Here is a 20,158-nt window from a genome sequence, read left to right as displayed (position 1 = left end):
TTTTCTCTGGCTTTCTCCATAATTCAGCGAATGTTGGCAATTTGGTCTCGAGTTCCTTGGCCCCTTCAAAATCCAGCTCGTACTTCTAGGAGTTCTCAGTCCACATACTGCTGAAGCCTACCTTGGAGGATTTTGAACATAACCTTGCTAATGTGTGAAATGAATGCATTTTACAGTAGTTGGAGCATTCTTTGGCACTGCACTTCTTGGGGATTGGGATGTAGACTGATCTTTTCCAGTCCTCCGGCCACTGATGAGTTTTCCAAACTTGCTGGCATATTGAGTGTAGCACCTTAACAGCATCATCTTTTAAGATTTTAAATAGTTTGACTGGAATGCCATCACCTTCACTGGCCTTGTTGTTAGACAAGCTTTCTAAGGCCCACTTGACTTCACTCACCAGGATGTCTGACTCAAGGTCAGCATCCACACTATCTGGGTTGTCTGGGATATCCAAATCTTTCTGGTATAATTCCTCTGTGTATTCTTGCCACCTCTTCTTGATGTCTTCTGTTTCTGTGGGGTCTCTCCCATTTTTGTCCTTTATCATGTTCATCTTTGCACAAAATGTTCCTTTAAAATCTCCAATTTTCCTGAACAGATCTCTGGTTTTTTCCTTTTCTATTATTTTCCTCTATTTCTTTGCATTGTTCATTTAAGAAGGCCCTCTTGTCTCCCCTTGCTATTCTTTGGAAGTCTGCATTCAATTTTCTGTAACTTTCCCTATCTTGCATTTTGTTTCCCTTCTCCTCTCTGCTATTTCTAGTATCTTTTGTTATGTAAATCGGTTTTTATATGTATATTATTGTATTATTCTTTTTGACGACCAGATAGGCGGGATATAAATAAAATAAATAAATGAATAAATAAATAAGCCCTCGTTGGACAGCCACTGTGCTTTCTTGCATTTCCTTTTTTTTTTTTTGTATGGTTTTTGTTGCTGCTTCCTGTACAATGTTATGAGCCCCCATCCATAGTTCTTCAGGCACTCTGTCCACCAAATCGAGTTCCTTAAATCTGTTCTTCACTTCCACTGTGTATTCATAAGGGATTTGGTTTAGATTATACCTGAGTAGCCCAGTGGTTTTTCCTACTCTCTTCAGTTTAAGCTTGAATTTTGCTATGAGAAGCTGATGATCAGAGCCACAATCAGCTCCAGGTCTTGGTTTTTTTTTTTTTTTTTAGTATAGAGCTTCTCCACCCTTGTCTGCAGAGAACAGAATCAATATGATTACGGTATTGCCCATCTGATGATTTCCGTGTGTAGAGTCACCTCTTGTGTTCTTGGAAAAGAGTGTTTGTGATGAGCAGTGAAGTGGTAGCTACAGGCAAAAAGTGATGTGACCAAAGTAGCGTTGCAGGATGTTAGGCTAGATGCTTTGAATCTGATGCTGGATGAGACTCTTGAGATTGTCCTGGACTGCGAAGAGAACAAACCAATCCATTTTGAAAGAAATCAACCCTGAGTGCTCACTGGAAGGACAGATCCTGAAGCTGAGGCTCCAATACTTTGGCCATCTTATGAGAAGAGAACACTCCCTGGAAAAGACCCTGATGTTGAGAAAATGTGAAGGAGAAGGGGACAACAGAAGACGAGATGGTTGGAAAGTATCATCGAAGCTACCTACATGACTTTGACTCAACTCCGGGAAACAGTGGAAGACAGGAGGGCCTGGTGTGCTCTGGTCCATGGGGTCACGAAGAGTTGGATATGACTTAACGACTAAACAACAACAATGTGATGCTATGTTGCTATAGCATCTTTGCAAAGAGAATGATCTGCCTCATAATAAAAAACAACATGCCACAGCTTAGTTCTCCTGTGTTCCTACCAAGATCTGATTTTAACCAGCAAAGTAAACAATCTGTATGTAAACTCATGTTTTATTATTCATTAAAATGTCATTAAACTACAAAGGTCTTGTGAAGCAGGGAAGGCTGCACGTCAACCTATCCAGAGAACATATTTCACATGGTATCTGTTACACAGACGAAGCCCATGCATGGGCATGACCTCTTACCTAAAACATGCACACTTCCAAAGGTGTATTATCAAGAGGAGAGCCAAGCTCTGAATGCCAACACAAGTTCATACAGGTGGTGTAGAAACACAGCTTTATAATTAGCATGATGCTAATTTTTCACTTCAGAAGACATATGGTGAAGAATATAATTGTTGTAAGCTTTTAGCTTCCCATTGTAAAAAAAAAAGTCACGTCTTTGGTTTATATTGCCAGCAGAGCAGCTGGCTATTGGGTTTTTGCACTGATGACAGTAGCATTGCCTCTTCATTTATTTTAATTTATATAAGTCATTCATCATTAAGGAAATGTTCATTGGAATCAATAAGCATTGGGGTTGATAAAAGGCCACAGTGTTTTGGCTTAAGCAGCTGTGGTAAAGATGGGCTTGGGACCTCAATGTATTTATAGTTTTGTACTCACAGCTAGAAGCAGGTTTCTGAGTGCCAGTCAGGCAGACAGGGTTAGACTCTTAATGAATCAAACAGCTTTTTTTTTTAAAAAAAAAATACATATATAATAATAATAAAATACACTGAGATATGAAACTAGTCTTGGAATGCTGACTGTCTGGCTCTATAGCTTATTGGCAGTCACAGACCTAATGTCTCCTGCACAAATTGGCTCCGTGGACATTTCAGTGACACATTTCATTGCTGTCTTACAGCCTGGCAAGAACATAAAAGAAAATGAAGTGAAAGGGGGAATTCCAAAGGGAGACCTCCATCATTCACTGTTTCTTTGATTGTTATTTCTGCTTCTTCCACCTTGAAAACAGATGGAGCTATAAAGGATATGCAGTCTAATTATTGTTCATATTTGACATGAGGTGCAGCATCCAGAAAAGAGCAAGTAAAGATGCCCACATATAATAAGACCTGGCTTTTGGGGACAGTGACAGGAAGCATTCTGTCTTCAGATACTCTTGATGGCAGCTTTTAGAGAAATATGGAGGGCCGCACTTTATACCTGACTCAGTTGTTGCTCTCAACCAGAATAGACCCACTGAGTGACTTGGACTTAAGTCAATTCTTATGTACACTCTATGTGGTCTTCTCTAGTTGAGGCTAACATTCTGAAGTAGTCAGAAAGGATGATGAAATATTCAAAAGTGCTGTTTGTTTACATGGTAATTTATAGAGACTTAAGAAACCACAGAGGGTCCTTGTTGTGATGCTCACACTTCTTTCTCTACCTAATGCGTGTGTGTGTGTGTGTGTGTGTGTGTGTTAAACAAACAAACAAACAACAATCATCCCCAAAGGGTTGCACTAAGCTAATAACCCAACTCAAAACTCAGTTTCATTTAACTAACTAACAAATATATTCTGCATGTGCACAATCAGAGTTTCTTATGAAACTTGTGTTTTCTCCTCATGATAAAACGAAAAATAAAAGTAACCCAATTTGCAACATGTGGAGCTGAAGGAACCTTATGCTGGCAGAAGCAACCACATTCTTTTCCTTGTAAGGCAATTCCAGTTCTAATGATGTGGAATTATATTGTGCCCCTTAGCTGATCAGACAATCAATTAGAGCTCACACAATGTCTGGAATCAGGTGAAAGCAACAGTCAAAGCAACAGGGAGCAGAACTTCATAATCACAATCTCAACACAAGCATCCACCTAAGTATAAATCCTGCTAAGTGGATAGGTTGCTATGATATTTCTGTACATAAGTTAATTCAAAATGCTCTCACTGGGCTATTCGGCAAAGGTATAAAATTATCACAAATTGATGTGGTAATCTTTTAAAATTTTTTTTACTCTCCACAAAAATGGTCTCATTCTTTTCATTTTCCTATAATATTTAAACGCCAAGAAGAATGGATCTTCTCTCATGAAAACATAGTGATCTCTGAAACCTTTGATTTAGTAAATGAAAGCTAGAACATTCGATCTTAAAAAAAACCTGGCTCATCACAAATGCATTTCACTGCTTTCTAGGGAATATTTCTTGAAATGCCAAAGCAGGTGTCTTAAAACGTGTCATGCCTTTTTTTGCAGTAACCCTTGGCCATAAAACTGCAGCAATGCATGTTAAAATGTAATAGCTGGAGTATATCATATTAACACACTGAGAGCTATGTTAAAGTAACATTATGGGCATGACCTACACCCCACCATAAGCCAGGGAATTCACAGTTAGCACTTCCACTTCAGCCATAACTTTCCTAGCTGTATACATCTGTGAAAGTATGAATTCGAGGAGGGAGTCTGGTCCCATAATGTAAAGGACAAGCCCTAAGGGTGAATGAATCCTTTACAATCCAGTAAATGCCATGAAAAAAAGTACAGAAGATGAACATTATACAGTGTCAGGGGAGGGGGGGTTGATATGACTATTTTTCTTCTGTAGGGGAACTTTTTCCAATGACCTTGCCTTAAGGGCCCTTCTGAATCTTGGTCTCAATAGAAAAAGGTGAATCATGTAGAATGGGATGGGTGTGGGGCAGGGAGGAGAGGAGGTGTTACCAGGTAGAGAGAACCCTGCATTTGTCACATCCCCGCTTGTCGTTCACAATAAAAATAAAATCAGAGTAGGCAAAGAAATACATACCATTTCAAATGTGTTCGAAAAGAAACAGAACAGCTTTATTATATCATCAGGCAATCTCACCCATTACAGAGGCTATCCTGAATTTACAGCAAATAGTCTCAACGAAGCTTAAGGGCTAACAAGTTTTATGTGGCATATGCTTTCATGGACTGCAGCCCAGGTCATCCAATGGATGATAAAATCCACAAAAGCTTGTCCCAAACTTGTTTTTCTTTAAGATGCCACCACATGCTAAATCTAATCAGGTTTGGGGCCCAGTTAATGTTGCTATGGGAGGCCACCTCACATCTATACATTGACTAAGGAAGTAGCCTACCTGAAAGGCTAGACACCTGTAGTGCATTCATGATAATGGGCTACATGGACCAATGAACTGGTTCAGTGTAAGACAGCCTTATGTGGTCCTAATCTTCTGTCTGTGGGGGCTTCTCCAATTGACCTACAGGCCTTCTCTCCATGCAGTTGTGTGTCTGTGAGAAGAACAAAGAGGGCAGAATGGATATATATACTTTATTGTTGAAATTTCCCCCTCTCGTAGGTAGTGTGCCCATGTTTTGCAAGTGCCCCCACCCATGTTTGGTATACAATTCCAGATGGCTTGGCTCATGGTAATACAGTCTTCAGTCCAAAAATTGTTTCCTCATCTTTAGCGTACAATAAAGCAAAGGAAAATGGTGATACCCTCAGGGCAATTTTCCCTAACTATTAGAAACCAGACCTAAATAATCATATAGTAGCCTCCTAAACATTATGTCATAAAGGGACAACAAATAAGGTGCTAATTTGGGGGGCCCAGAAAGGAAGGGAGGCTTTCTGAGATCTGAAAAGAGGAAAGAGGTACTTAGCAAATCTACCTAATAGCCCGAGGATTTATTGCAGGCAAAGGTTATGTTTTGTATGGACTGGTATTTTATGGAATGACTTGCCCATTTGCAGTTTAAGAATTGAGCTCAGCTAAAATCATTAAGCACATCTACCTGGAGTTTGCAGCTGGGAGTGATCCACTTTTCAGCACTGTGTGAACTTTTATGGCTCAGTTATGGGGCCCCCTGGAAATAGTGCAGGGGGTTTATAATGGAAAGAATGACAGACAGACCCTTAACTATTGTAATGCTAGTAGTGGGGCTGTTCCAACACAGCACAATTAAGACATACTCTGGAGAATTGTGAATACTTTTCAAGGTACATAATATTATTCTGTGAGGGGGGGATCTTTCATTCCCAACTCAGTCAAAAATAAATGTGCATGACTATCAGTTTCGTCTTCTCACTTCCTACCAATATTTTAAATTAGTATAGTGTCCTAAAATAGTAACATTTTCCGTCCAAATTCAATGCATTGAGATGTTGATGGAATTCCTTCCCAATTAAGTTGGAAGAAACTGTGAAGATATAGAAAGCTCCCTTGCAGAAAGAGAGATGGGGAAAGTTACTTTTAGGGATGTGCATTTGAATTTTTTTGGACCGCAAATCCCAGTATTCTCCATTGTGGAAGTTCCATCTGACAGACTCACATGTAAATTTCACTCACCTGAAGAACTGCCCAGCTTGAAGGTGTCATGCCTAACATAGGTCTAACACAGCCTAGCTTCCTGTTCAAAAAGGAAGCTGCCCTGCTGCTAGATAGCTGTAGTCTCCCAAAGTAACTTCACCCATCTCTGATTCAGAACTGTGGACAAAGTGTGGTTGCTGGACAGCAATTCCTCATATTCATTATTTCATTGGCTGTATGTCTAGGGCTGATGGGAATTGTAACAAAGCAACACTGGAGGGATGAATGTTGTCCATCCTTAGTTCAGAGTCTCCCAAATTTATCTCCAGATTGGATTAAAATGCATTCCTGTCTTCTCTCCTCCTTCCCCAGCATCCTTACCTCCAGAACGTTCTTCACAGGTATTTGTCTGGCCTATCATAGCAAGAAGAAAAATACTGTAGAAAGAAAAAAGGAACAGCATGGTCTCTGTACCCCTGCTAATTTAGCCGATAAGATTTTGTGTCTTCCAGGGGACCCTGAAGCTGAGATGAAAGGGGGGAAAGGACAGAATATCCTCCTCTGTCTCTTTAAGAACCACTGGCATTAGTGAAATGAAGGTAAGTGAAATGAAGAGGCAAGAGTGTTGTGGGAAACTGACTGATAGTTTTGGCTTAGGGAAGGATGGAAAGGGAAATGCCCCAAGCGCTTCCTAACTGCTTTAAACAGACATTAGGCCATTGTTTGAGAACATTCACAGTGAGTGGTAGAGAACTTTGTTTGGTGGGTGAGTTATTATTTCCATTTTGTGTTCCAGCTCGATAGATTTGCTGGATAGCTCAGGGGTTTTGGTACCTCGCTGCACATCCAGAGGTTGAGAGTTCAATTCCCCACTGTGCTTCCTTGATAGAGACTGGACACAATGGTCCATAGGGTCCCTTCTGCAATTCTAAGATGATGATGATGATGATCATCATCATCATCATCATCATCTACATTCAGAATTAATCATATATACTTGTAGTATTCATTAGATTTTGTTTGTATACAAAGTACATTAAAAGAGATCATGTTGACAGAACCCATTTGAAAGCAAGTCCTATATAATCTCATATGTTCAATAGCTATTTGAGACATTTTTATCTGTCTGTCTCCAAAATCCCAATTACTTCTTCAGCAAATCTAAATATGGCTTTCTACACCCCATACCTCTCAGTTTCTTTTTTATATATATTTTATCCTGCTCATCTAGCGATAGAGCCCTAATCTAGGTGGATTACAGCAATAAAAGGAAATAATAAATCAGCCACCAAACAAAGACATCCAATAAATAAAAGCAGGCAAAAAAAATCCCTTCCAGATGCAATGGCATATTCCTGTGTACAATCATGCAGAATGTTATTGGGATACATCAGAAATGTGTAAATGTGTGGAACATCAGAGCTCTACCTTTAATCCAATTTTATATATATTCATTCATTAGGCATCCTTCAGTCTCGAGATACTGTGGTAAGGTGCTCTGTGTGGAGGACTTGGAACAGCATTTATTGTGGCTGAGAAGGCCAATTCAAGAGTAACAATCCTTTTCCATGTTTTTTTCACGCTGTATGCAAAGCTGGAGTGTCCTCTCCAGAGCATGAAGCCTGGGTAAAATAATATGGAGGATAGGCTGTTACCCAAGCAGCAAATCCCCCCTCTCCACATTGCTGAAATAGTCCAGTGGAAAGGCAAGAGCCGATACAACTTGTTCCAGTGATGTTGCAGGAGTTGCCAGAACGACACAAACTGCCTCCAGGACTCCGGCTCCGGAGTTCGCCTTGAGGTTAACGCCTGAAGCCTTTTCCATCATTGGACATAGCCACAAGGCAGTGGAGGTTTGAAATCGGAGTTTTCCTTCTCCTAGATGGGCTGCCTTCCAAGGCTGATGAGCCCCATCCACCCGATTATATATATATAAGTTAATTAATGAGCTAAGTTATACTCTGTACTGCATTTACCTGGAGTTTGCTTTCAGTTTTTCCCCTGCTCTAGTTCATCTTCTTCAATTGAGCTCCCACATTGATTTTGCATTTCTCAGCTCACAAACCACACAGCAGATGTGGGCTCACAGCCCCATCTCCTCATTGCATGGGTGAGATTTATTTGCACTTAATGGGAGGATTCCCCCCCTTCTCCATCTTTTCTTTTTACATTCCTATCAAGAATGATCTCCATTTAATGGCAGTTAGAACTTGAGATGTATTTGTTTCCAGCAATGCACCTATTTAGTCATATCTGTGATTTAATTGCAAGTCAAATAGATTCTAATGATACTTAAAGTTTAGAGTTCAGAAGTCAAATAACTTTAGACTGCCATCTGGATTCCAGCAATGCAACAATGATCAAGTCATCCATCTCATAACAAGGTTGTTATCCTCATCATCATTAAAATTTTCTTTTTTAAATAGACATATAAATTTCATAATATCCCTGTTTCATTCTGTCCAGAGGGATTGCCTTAATAATACCAATTGCTGCAAATATAGCACAGGACTGTTTGTAGTTCAGACTCTATTTTTGTTTGTTAAGAGTCCATCTACCGTGGGCAGATTATCTCTAGGATCAGTACATATTAAAGCAGCATTTGAAGGTAATTCTAACCTTTCAATACTGTCCTTTAAATAGTAGTACCATTAAGTCTAAGTAGAAAAAAAAACATATATCTTCCTTCCAAGTGCTGCCTAGTTTCCACTGGACACAAGGAATTGTGGTCGTTTGTTGTAATGATCAAACTTTTTAAAAGCACAAATTCATTCTCTCTCATTTGCACAGTACTTAAAAAAAACACCTTATCAAAACTCAAAAATTTGCCCACATTTCTACACATACTTTTAGTTTATTTAAAAAAAAGTGGGCAGTAGAGATGGGTATGACCCACACTTTGGCAGTTCGGCCCAGTTTGGTGCACCACCTGTACAAGAGTTCCATGGATGCCATGCTCTTCCCTCGCCTGCCTCCTCTGCACGTTCACCCACTCACTGGCTGCAGATGAGAAGGTGGAGCTGGGAAGCCAAAGGGCACTGCCTGTGAGTGGGCAATTGCGCTGAGAAGGCAGAGGAGGGAAGTGCACGCGGCTGGTGAGTGGGTGAGTGCACAAAGGAGGCGGGGGAGGGAGGGGAGCACATGACACCTGCAGAACACTGGGCCAAGTTATGCAGTCACACAGATATGATTGTGTATATTCTGACAAGATTGTTACACCCGTTTGCATGCCCAGTTTCTCACCAGTTGTAGGATCAGTTGTGCAATCAGTTCCATGGTCTATCACATCAAGGGAGTGGGCTGCCAGAGCGGGTGAGGACTTACACTGTTGCTCTTCTCCTCCAGATACATTACTGGTCAAGATGTATGTTCCTATACTGTTTTCTTCAATATACCGTATTTTTCCATGTGTAAGATGCCCCCATGTATAAGTTGAAGGCTGAGTTGTAGAACTCAGTATGGAACAGATAAAACAGATCATTTCTTAACTCAAGGTAATTCATCCCCCATGTTATACTATTTCTGTTATGCCAACATAAGTAGACAAAAGGATTTGGGTCAATATTTGCTTAGAAGGTAGTGTAAGAAATCCACATTGTCCACACGCACATCACACACATACTATTTTCCAATGGACTGCTCCATTACATTTACAAAGGACTGCCCCAGCTCAGGAGTTGGTCCTAAAATCTCAGGGAATGAGACAGTCATTCAAACTACCACATTTTTCCGTGTATAAGACACCCCCATGTATAAGACACCCCCACTTTTCTAACCCAAAATTAAGAAATCTAAGTGGGGCTTAGCAAGTGTAGGGGGAAAGGGATCAAAGCACTGCAGGATCACTTTGATCCCTGCTTTCCCCTCCACTCATTTTTTTCTTTCCTCAGCTTACTTCCATTATTAGACAACCCTCAATTTCTATTCTAAAGATTTTAGACAAAAGTATATTCTTATACAAGGAAAAATACAGTTTGCATTTGTGCAAGTGTTTTCCTGTTAGCACAGTGTTTTCCAAGGTACATATCTGGCTACCTTTTCCCCCCCTCAGAAATGCATTACATAATTCAAATATGAATACTGTTAGTTGTGTCCTAGTGCTGGGAAGAGTGAATGAGCTCTAGTTGTATTAAAATGCAAATATTTATATGAATATCTGTACGGGAAGTTCTTCTCAAGAAGAGAAGCTGTCCTTTACCAGCCTCATGGCCTCAGCATCTGCCTTAGCTTGTTAACCTTGTGGGGCTGAGCCATGACCTCATGTATTCATCTTCAAGCATTGTATGTCTAATACCACAAGGACTCACAATGTTCCTGTTTCTCCATGAATGTGAAAAGCACTTCACATTTCATAGTATGGATGAATGTTGAATTATATTAGACTGCTACATAGGGAAAGGTCCATATGCAAATTAGAGGAGGGAAGATAGGTGACATTAGTGGAAGCTGCAGCTTTCATTGACACATATTCAGTGCTAACAGCATTATCCATGTAAGACTCCTACATATAATCTTCTATTTGGCACTTATTTAATGAGGCATATTTTCTTTACTCACCAGTCACCACAGTTTCTTCCAGGATTCAGCACGACTGAGTTTGGCCAGCTCCCATGACTCTTCAGCCTTCCTCATTTCCATGCAAAATAGAGTTTATGTTAGATATGTTTGAGAAGAAAATTAAACGTCATTCTAGTTTCTAGTTGGATAATATGGGAGGGTGTTTATAGAAGCTGACAACTGAAATAAGTCTTGATGTTTTGTACTCAAATACTGGGCTGACTGAATTATTAATAAATTATCTAATATTATTATATAGCTGAAGCCTTTATTAATGAACACACATGCTCGTGCACACACAGAGTAAAATCATTGTCATCACCATCATCATTAATACTTTATAGATGCAAAGAATAAATGTTATTATTTTGTATTTGTGAAGATTCTTAGTCATCTTGGTGAGGTTGTCTGGAAGGTGAGTCACAGCAACTGGTCTTCTTATTAAGTTGAAATATCTTGGATGAGTAGTGAAATGTTTCAACCTAACAAGAAAGAAGTCCAGTTGCCATGACTCAACTTCCAGATATTTATTTATCTTCGTGTTTCTAAGCATTGCTGGTGCACATAGGCAGACCCAAGGGCCAAGCCTAAAAATTAGGAGTCAAGTTCTTTAAAAAATTGTGGTCATGGTGACAGTTTTGCAAAATCACTGGTTTTTGAATTTCAGGACAAACATTTATTTATTTAAAATATTTTTACCCCGCCATTCTCCCAAAGATGGCTCAACATTAGCAACTATTGACAATTGTTTTAAAATGGTAACCGAAGATTTTGGAATAGTAAGCCTGGTTGCTGAAATTAGTATAAGGAGTAGGGTGGCCTGATCTTGTTTCCACATTCTTTTAAGTTCTTTTCTTAATGTTTGGTGCTTCAAATTTTTCTACTTTTTGAGAGTGCCTGTTGAATCTCTTTGAGGGTGCTTGTTGAATCTATAAGGTATGTTTTACTTTGGAGCTCATCCAGAAGTACTGTACAATATCCATATTTTAAAAATCAATTGCTTTATCTGTCATAATTTGCTAATCCCAGTATTATGTTGCAGTTTTGTTTTCTAAAACATGGTTGAAATTTATAATAAGGAGGAAAAGATGTGAATAATCCATAAGATTTTTCCTACCACTGAAAGATAATGTTTGCAACTTGGTTAAGTCTTCATATACAGTATGCCAATTTAGGTCATCCAGCTATGACATGATGAATTGTTTCTTCCCTGTTTCTTTACATTCATAGTTTTGAACCCCCTATATAGACAGCTGAGTAATAGTACTAAAGGTTACAAGCTTAATTATCTGAGAAATGACCTGGATATTTCATGCCTTAATTTTTTTCCCCAGGGCAAGCCTCAGTTACTGGGCAGGTCAGTGGGTGGTGGAGAGTGGAATGGGCTACAGAAATATAGGCTAACAACAATGAAAGATAGTACTCTTGAGCTATCCTGATTATCACCATCACCATCGTGGTTGTTATTTTATGAGAAATGGAATGTGATGAACCTTTTCAACATTGTGCTGCATGGAATTCATTACAATTTATTGTCTGGTGTTGTGTTTTAAGTGAAAGAACTTCCATCATTAAACATGAACAATACCTTTGATCATCTCTCTTTGCTTTCCATTCTCTGTTTTATAAATGTAGCATAGGCCATAGTCACATGAACAAAATCTTGTGCAGTTCTTCCCCTTTAATTTCACAATTAAAATCTGTGGCCACATGATGCATATACATTAGTGAATCATTTACCCAGCTAACTTGCTAACTGTGCACCATTTGTCACTTGCCCATTTTTTTGTATCTTCTCTTAGCACACCTAGAAGTCTCCTCGTCTCCAGGGTTAGAATCTCCTAAAATTTCTCCTCTTTTTGTGGATGGTATACATCATCCACCACCCTCACATTTCCTTGTTCATTATTCCCTATCTCCTGTTGAATATAGTCCTTCCTTAACTGCTCATTGAATAATTTTGCCTCTTCGTTGTGGGATTTCACTATTTCTAAAATTGCTTGAAGGGTTCATTTTCCTTGTTGTAGCATTATGTCCCAAGATGTCCAATAATTGTGTTCCAAGTGAAAGATGCCCAGTTGCTTAATTAGTCCAATTCAATCAATAATTGGCTCAATAAGTCCACTTTTATAGATTGATCATTTTCAGGGTTAAATTTGAATCAATTCTCTGACATAAAGTGACAGTCTAGTTCACTCGGTGTTTGTATTCATGGCCTGATGTCTTTTGCAAGATGCCCTGGAAGTGGTCCATTCCAGTATTAATTCTATCCCGGCCCGTGTTCCAGTCAAGTTCAGAATCCAGGATGCATCCAGATGTTTTTATTGGTCCACATAGGTCCACTTTAGCCAGATATATATTCCGAGATGAATTGTCACTGTTCAGATATCAGCAAAGTACAGCTTAAAAAATCCACTTTGGCAGAATTAGACTTTCAAGGGTTACTTGTCTATGTTTTTAGTCAATTCTCAGGAAAAAAAGGGGAAGTCAAAACAAATTCTAGGCTTAAGAGGGCCAAAGAGTGTTCAAGGTCATTTTTCTGGGCTTTCCACCAAATTCTGTAGATAGCTATAACCTAACAAGTTTAACTCCCAGAGTTGTTTAGCTAATGATGATTTTAAGAGAAGGACGTCTTAAATTTCTAACGTAAAATAATACCAAACTTCCTTCCTTGATGTATAATTAAATGTCTAATTCATTTTCAATTTATTTTCTTCGTGTCTCTTTGTGTATCCTTCCCTCTCTCCAGATTAACCACTGCTCTACAAGTGGTGAGGATAAGACACACTTATTTCTGTTATAGGGTATTGTCTTGTCCAGGGATAGTCATAAAGCAGTATTGCTGGCTGCTGACAACTTGCAAGCAAGTTATTCAGCTGCTTTTTTTCTGCCCATAGGTTGATTGGGGAGCTTCCTGGATCAAAATGGGGGTAACTCATCTCTCCCCCATGATCAATAGGCTTCTCCACCACTTCACCACCTCTTCAGGTTGGTTTTAACCTCTTGGGGGGTCCCAAACAGGTCAGAATTCAGCCCAGGAGGCAGAGCTCTGTCCTCCTGATGCTGTCTCATGGCAGCATCAAGCCGGAAGTCCTCACTTATTGTTTCTCAGGTGACTCAGAGAACGGTACACAAATGTAACAGTAGGTGATACCTTTTATTGAACCACTATAAAATCATACAAATTGCAACCTTTCATGGAGAAAACCCCACTTCCTCAGGTTCGGCACAACTCTCATGGGTAGTGCCAAAAATTGTAGACAAGAGTCCAAAAGCAGAGTTGCCTTAAATATGAAATGTTTTGTGGGTTTCTCCCAACATTGCTTTGCAACCTATCAATGTGAAGACTATTTTCATTTGGTTTGATGACTGGCCATACAAGAGGAAGCAATGAAGTCTGCTTGTCTGTTGATTTTACAAACCAGGTGTGTGGGAAGAATGCCTCTTTGCAGCAACAATATTTTATCATCTCCTCCCTCCGCCTACTTATGAAGTTGCCCATCTTGTCTGTTTCTGCCTTGTGACATGTGGAATCTACTTGCAGCTACATGGAAGAAATTTCCATCAAACTTTCTGTCATTCCAAGCAAATCTGCATAAGAGAGGGCTATAAAAGATTTAGAATTGGAAGAAAACCAGATGGTGTAGCAGTGATGGGGATGCTGACAGAAATCATGTCTACTTTTTACCCTTTTACATAATAGGTATTCAAACTCTTTGTATAAAACAAGGTTCACTATTTAGGAAAATGGCAGCTTCAGAGTCTGGGGGTCTGAAAGCTTTTGAATTGTATATAAAGTGTTTAACTTAAATCAACAAATATTTTAGCGGCACCATCAGCCTGCTATGTTGACTACAGCACAGTCTTGTTTGTGCCCACTCAAAATTAAATCTTATTGGTCATTGGTTCTCATTCCCACATATATAGGTTGGGCACCCTTTGGTTTCAAAAGCTCTCTGCAGGAGGTCATATCACATTTCTTCCAAGACTCGTGTGTCATTCTCTTTCCAGCCCATTGAGGGAGGCAAAAGAAGGCTAAAGAAATAGGGGAGGCAGAAAGAGAATTTTGCTTCTTTCATCCCATTCATGAAGAGCAGTCTGGATAGCTCAGTGGTTTAGGTATCTGACTGTGGAGCCAGAGGTTGGGAGTTTGATTCCCCCAGTGTGCCTTCTGGTAGAAGAGCCAGTCTGTGTGGCCATTGGCAAGTTGCACAGCTTCAGGATGCCCCCAACAGAAGGGAATGGCAAACTAATTATGAATACCTGCACAAAAAAATCCTGCAAAACCCTGAAAAGGGTAATCATAAGTCAGAACTTATTTGATGGCATATGACTATTGTCATCCCATCCACCACAAGCTTCAGTCCTACCTATTTCTGGCATGTAAGTGAATCCTAAGAAATCCCCCCAGAAAGAGAAAGTAGTCTTTATGAAGAAAAATGTAAATGTTTTATATGACTGCAGTCTCAGGATGAATTTATGCCAAATATGTTTCCTATTTTCAAAAGAGGAGCAGGAAATTCCTGGGCTCAGCACCATCCTCTATCAAAATTTTTGCATTTAATTGACATGTGTGAAAAAGGACTCAATCTTTTCCCCCCCATCTTTTCTAAAGTTGACACCTTTCAGATTATCTGAGTGTCTCTTTGTCTCTTCATCATGATTAAACTTGGCAACATTACCTTACTGTCAGAGAATGTTATTTAATGTCAGTTGCACCATTGATACAAGTAACTGAGGATTGAAAAAACCCAACAACAATAATTGACATTTTTCTTTTTAAAAAAATATATTAATGCTACCTATTAATGCATTTGTTCTGCTCAAACAGTACCAATGAAAGGAAAAGAGCTAAGCTTCTTCAGTTAAAATATATGGATTTTGTTTATACTTTACCAATTTTTGTATTATGTGAGAAAATCACTTGAAATTGTGATTGTATATGCTTTATCTTTTTTATTTCATCAATTGTTATTAAACTTTATCTGTTTTTTTTCATCAATTGTTATTAAACTTTAATCGTACCTTCTAACCTACCCCAGTGCAGCTACTAAAATCAATAGAAATAGAAACACCTTGGTTATATACAGATGTGAAGATATAATTAGACATATCCAGGAAAAAGGGAGCCAGCATTAGACACAAGCCAATTGTGCAGGGATATATGAATCTGCAAAGTTTGAACTTGTCAAGGTTCTCTGATTTCTTCCAATCTTGTTCTGTGTGTGAGAGGGCTACAACCAGAGAGAGAGAGAGAGAGAGAGAGAGAGAGAGAGAGAGAGAGAGAGAGAGAGAGATGTCCATTTTCTTCAGTAGGTTTGGGCTTACTGTTTGTGCCACAAGTTAGTCCAGTCTAGTAGGGTTTTTAGAAAGAGAGAGATATATATATATTTCTTTCAGACTGTGTTGGTTCTGATGTTGATGGTGGCATGAGTCAGATTCCAAATTTATAATTTAAAGAGTTCACTGCATTTGATGTGTGTTTGTGTGTTTAGTCGTTTAGTCGTGTCCGACTCTTCGTGACCCCATGGACCAGAGCACGCCAGGCCCTCCTGTCTTCTACTGCCTCCCGGAGTTGTGTCAGGTTCATGTTGGTTGCTTCGCAGACATTGTCCAGCCATCTCATCCTCGGTCGTCCCCTTCTCCTCTTGCCATCACACCTTCCTAACATCAAGGTTTTTTCCAAGGACTCTTTTCTTCTCATGAGATGGCCAAAGTACTGGAGCCTCAGCTTCAGGATCTGTCCTTCAAGTGAGCATTCAGGGTTGATTTCCTTTAGAACTGATAGGTTTGTTCTCCTTGCAGTCCAGGGGATTCTCAAGAGCCTCCTCCAGCACCACAATTCAAAGGCATCAATTCTTCGGCGGTCTGCTTTCTTTATGGTCCAGCTCTCACTTCCATACATCACGACAGGAAAAACCATAGCTTTGACTATTCGGACTTTTGTTGGCAAGGTGATGTCTCTGCTTTTCAAGATGCTGTCAAGATTTGTCATCGCTTTCCTCCCAAGAAGAAGGCGCCTTTTAATTTCGGGGCTGCTGTCTCCATCTGCAGTGATCATGGAGCCCAGGAAGATAAAATTTGACACTGCCTCCATATCTTCCCCTTCTATTTGCCAGGAGGTGATGGGACCAGTGGCCATGATCTTAGTTTTTTTGATGTTGAGTTTCAGACCGTTTTTTGCACTCTCCTCTTTCACTCTCATTACAAGGTTCTTTAATTCCTCCTCACTTTCTGCCATCAGAGTGGTATCATCTGCATATCGGAGGTTGTTGATATTTCTTCCGGCAATCTTAATTCCGGCTTGGGTTTCTTCCAGTCCAGCCTTCCGCATGATGTATTCTGCATATAAGTTAAATAAGCTGGGGGACAATATACAGCCTTGCCGTACTCCTTTCCCAATTTTGAACCACTCAGTTGTTCCATGACCAGTTCTAACTGTTGCTTCCTGTCCCACATATAGGTTTCTCAGGAGACAGATAAAGTGGTCAGGCACTCCCATTTCTTTAAGAACTTGCCATAGTTTGCTGTGGTCCACACAGTCAAAGGCTTTCGCATAGTCAATGAAGCAGAAGTAGATATTTTTCTGGAACTCTCTGGCTTTCTCCATAATCCAACGCAAGTTAGCAATTTGGTCTCGAGTTCCTCTGCCTCTTCGGAATCCAGCTTGTACTTCTGGGAGTTCTCGGTCCACATACTGCTGAAGCCTACCTTGCAGGATTTTGAGCATAACCTTGCTAGCGTGCGAAATGAGTGCAATTGTACGGTAGTTGGAGCATTCTTTGGCACTGCCTTTCTTTGGGATTGGGATGTAGACTGATCTTTTCCAATCCTCTGGCCACTGTTGAGTTTTCCAAACTTGCTGGCATATTGAATGTAGCACCTTAACAGCATCATCTTTCAAGATTTTAAATAGTTCAACTGGAATGCCATCACCTCCACTGGCCTTGTTGTTAGCCAGGCTTTCTAAGGCCCACTTGACTTCGCTCTCCAGGATGTCTGGCTCAAGGTCAGCAACTACATTGTCTGGATTGTCCGGGATATCCAAATCTTTCTGATATAATTCCTCTGTGTATTCTTGCCACCTCTTCTTGACGTCTTCTGCTTCTGTTAGGTCCCTCCCATTTTTGTCTTTTATCATGTTCATCTTTGCGCAAAATGTTCCTCTAATATCTCCAATTTTCCTGAACAGATCTCTGGTCTTTCCTTTTCTGTTATCTTCCTCTATTTCTTTGCATTGTTCATTTAAGAAGGCCCTCTTGTCTCTCCTTGCTATTCTTTGGAAGTCTGAATTCAAGTTTCTGTAACTTTCCCTATCTCCTTTGCATTTTGCTTCCCTTCTCCTCTCTGCTATTTCTAAGGCCTCGTTGGACAGCCACTTTGCTTTCTTGCATTTCCTTTTCTTTGGGATGGTTTTCGTTGCTGCCTCCTGGACAATGTTACGAGCCTCTATCCAAAGTTCTTCAGGCACTCTGTCCACCAAATCTAGTTCCTTAAATCTGTTCTTTACTTCCACTGTGTATTCATAAGGGATTTGATTTAGATTATACCTGAGTGGCCCAGTGGTTTTTCCTAATCTCTTCAGTCTAAGCTTGAATTTTGCTATGAGAAGCTGATGATCAGAACCGCAGTCAGCTCCAGGTCTTGTTTTTGCTGACTGTATAGAGCTTCTCCATCTTTGGCTGCAGAGAATATAATCAATCTGATTTCGATATTGCCCATCTGGTGATTTCCATGTATAGAGTCGCCTCTTGTGTTGTTGGAAAAGAGTGTTTGTGATGACCAGCTTATTCTCTTGACAAAACTCTATTAGCCTTTGTCCTGCTTCGTTCTGAACTCCAAGGCCAAACTTCCCTGTTGTTCCTTTTATCTCTTGGCTCCCTACTTTAGCATTCCAGTCCCCTAGAATGAGAAGAACATCTTTCTTTGGTGTCAGTTCTAGAAGGTGTTGTAAATCTTCATAGAATTGTTCAATTTCAGTCTCCTCAGCAATGCTGGTTGGTGCATAAACTTGGATTATTGTGATGTTGAATGGTCTGCCTTGGATTCGTATTGACATCATTCTATCATTTTTGAGATTGTATCCCATTACAGCTTTTCCCACTCTTTTGTTGACTATGAGGGCTACTCCATTCCTTCTACGGGATTCTTGCCCACAGTAGTAGATATGATAATCATCTGAGCTGAATTCGCCCATTCCTGTCCATTTTAGTTCACTGATGCCCAGGATGTCGATGTTTATTCTTGCCATCTCCTGTTTGACCACCTCCAGCTTCCCAAGGTTCATAGATCTTACATTCCAGGTTCCTATGCAGTATTTTTCTTTGCAGCATTGGATTTTCCTTTCACTTCCAGGCACGTCCACAGCTGAGCGTCCTTTGGGCTTTGGCCCAACCACTTCATTAGCTCTGGAGCTACTTGTACTTGTCCTCCGCTCTTCCTCAGTAGCATGTTGGACGCCTTCCGACCTGAGGGGCCCATCTTCCAGCGTCATATCTTTTAGCCTTTTGTTTCTGATCATGGGGCGTTCTTGGCAAAGATACTGGAGTGGCTTGCCATTTCCTACTCCAGGTGGATTGCGTTTAGTCGGAACTCTCCACTATGTCCTGTCCATCTTGGGTGTCCCTGCACGGCATAGCCCATAGTTTCTCTGAGTTACTCAAGCCCCTTCGCCACGACAAGGCAGCAATCCATGAAGAAGTGCATTTGATACCATGTTCAATCATGAGTTTACAGACTGGATACACTTGCTTATATTTGCAAGTGCAACTCATTTCTCACCTATCATTAGTATACAGCATGGGCCTGAAATCCTTTACAATGAATTGGTTTTTCCCCCGAGAATGAGCAGAGACCCTCACCTCTCCTGCAGGTCCCATGTAATTGCTGTTGTTATCTGCTGTCAAGTTGTCCCCAGCAACTTAAAGTTCCATGAGGAACGACATCCTTTGAAAGCTCATGGGAATGAGTTGGGGCACACAACCACAAATGCTAAGAACTACAGACGTGGCCCTATGCTGTTCTGCCCATGACTATATCAGTGCAGTGTTGTATAATTCAGTCCATACAAAACAGAGAGAGGTTGTACTCAGTGAAAGCTGTAGGATCATTAACAGGATGCTTAAAGCCAACACCTATTGATAAAATCAATCTTTTTAAAATTTTCTTTTTATTATATAAAATCCATTCATGTTGATTTAACATTGTGCCACCTGGGTACAGCTTATAATCATTTGTTAAAACAACTACCAAACACATTACGCTCCTTATCTATACAACATCCTTCTAACCATTGATAGAAAAAGTCCCATGTTTGATAATATTTTGTATCTTCTTTTCCTTTGATTTTCAGTGTTAGTCTATCCACTTCAGCACCGTCCAATATCCTTTTAATTATTTCTTGATCTGTAGGTGTTCTTTCCTTTTTCCAGTACTGTGCATATACAATCCTCGCGGCTGTTAAAATATGCAGTATTAAATATACATTTTGTTTATCAACACTTTCTGGTATTATACCTAACAGAAGA

The 20,158-nt window shown here is 40.0% G+C and overlaps 1 long non-coding RNA gene across 1 annotated transcript; it reads right to left on the bottom strand.

The window, feature by feature from the left end:
• Nucleotides 1-207: 207 nt before the first annotated feature.
• On the bottom strand, nt 208-15,666 carry LOC144586064 (uncharacterized). Its single transcript, XR_013540779.1, has 2 exons — nt 10,632-15,666; nt 208-5,052 (listed from the first exon to the last, which is right to left on the bottom strand). It is a non-coding gene; the product is annotated as an uncharacterized LOC144586064 (long non-coding RNA).
• Nucleotides 15,667-20,158: the final 4,492 nt, after the last annotated feature.

The sequence above is a fragment of the Pogona vitticeps genome, chromosome 1 (assembly GCF_051106095.1).
Source record: "Pogona vitticeps strain Pit_001003342236 chromosome 1, PviZW2.1, whole genome shotgun sequence".
Taxonomy (NCBI): Eukaryota; Metazoa; Chordata; class Lepidosauria; order Squamata; family Agamidae; genus Pogona; species Pogona vitticeps.
Note: the sequence above shows the minus strand (reverse complement) of the source record. Positions and strands in the feature narration are given on the sequence as shown.